Source organism: Echinops telfairi, unplaced genomic scaffold (assembly GCF_000313985.2).
Source record: "Echinops telfairi isolate 266 unplaced genomic scaffold, ASM31398v2 ScPeMD7_3533;HRSCAF=4204_0, whole genome shotgun sequence".
Taxonomy (NCBI): Eukaryota; Metazoa; Chordata; class Mammalia; order Afrosoricida; family Tenrecidae; genus Echinops; species Echinops telfairi.
In genome coordinates, this window is record NW_022107431.1 from 86,691,427 (window position 1) to 86,692,706 (window position 1,280).

Below are 1,280 nucleotides of genomic sequence, written 5' to 3' on the forward strand. Positions count from 1 at the left end.
ACACACTGCTTGCATTTTCACTTAACTTTGTAGGTTCGCCCTACTAGTCTTCTTATTTTGTCCATTCTACCATTATTTCACTTGGGTGTTAGAATTAATGACACTGATCCATGATAAGCCATTCCTCTAATAGAGGAAACTTCAGTAATGCAACACCTCTCATAAATCTTAAATTATAATTCAATTTAGGTGGTCTTTAAAAAAATTTAAAGTCTAAAAATAAAATTAAAGTCTGTTTGGTAAATACAATTTCTGGTGTTATGAATTATATTCATGTATTTTAGCATATTTTAGACCCTCAAGAAAATTGCAAGCGATATGAGAAGTGTAACAATGTGACAATTATCAGATTAATCCAAGACAATCTAATTATGAAAAAATTTTAATTAAAAGAAAAGTTTTAATTCAAGCATATAAGATGATTCCCACCTCTTAAAACAAAAAAACTCCAACCCATACCCTCAGAGAATTCTATCTAAAATTTTTGTATTTACAAAAATTTTGTATATAACAAATAGCATTCTATAAAATGATTCTGAAGCAACATATCTTTTCAATTTTGAATATATGCAGTTTCTGGATGATGCATTTTGTGTTTATAAGACTGCCACCTCTGCCATCTTGCCTCACAACACAGACTTAACACTCTTGTCCCCATTGAAACTATTGTGGAACCACTTTTTAGGGTTTTTAAAGGATTTAGTGATTCAGATGAGGAAAAAAAATGCAAATAAGCAGTTAAGAAGCATCAAAGCCCACATGGAAGAAGCACATCAGCCCGTCTGACCACGAGGTGTAGAAGGGATCAGTTATCAGACATCAAAGAACTAAAAATCATATCAGTGGGTCCCCACCTCCCTGATACGATCACTGAAGACAAACATGTGCATAAGCAAATGTGTTGAAGAAAGCTGAGGGTGCCCAGCTATCAAAAGATATAGCATCTGGAGTCTTAAAGGCTTGAAGATTCCCAATAAATTGATTAAAAATAAATTAAAAGGCTTGAAGATAAACAAGCGGCCATCTAGTTCAGAAGCAACAAAACCCACATGGAAGAAGCACTCCAGCCTGTGTGACCGACTACAAGCTGTCGAAGGGATCAGGTATCAAGCATCAAAGAACAAAAAATCATATCATTGTAAATGTGGGTGAGTGCAGAGTGGAGACTCAAAGCCCATCATCAGTAGGCAACTGGACACCCCCTTACTGAAGGGTTGTGGGGAGAAGATGAGCCAGTCAGGGTGCAGGGTAGCAACAATGAAACACATAACTTTCTTCTA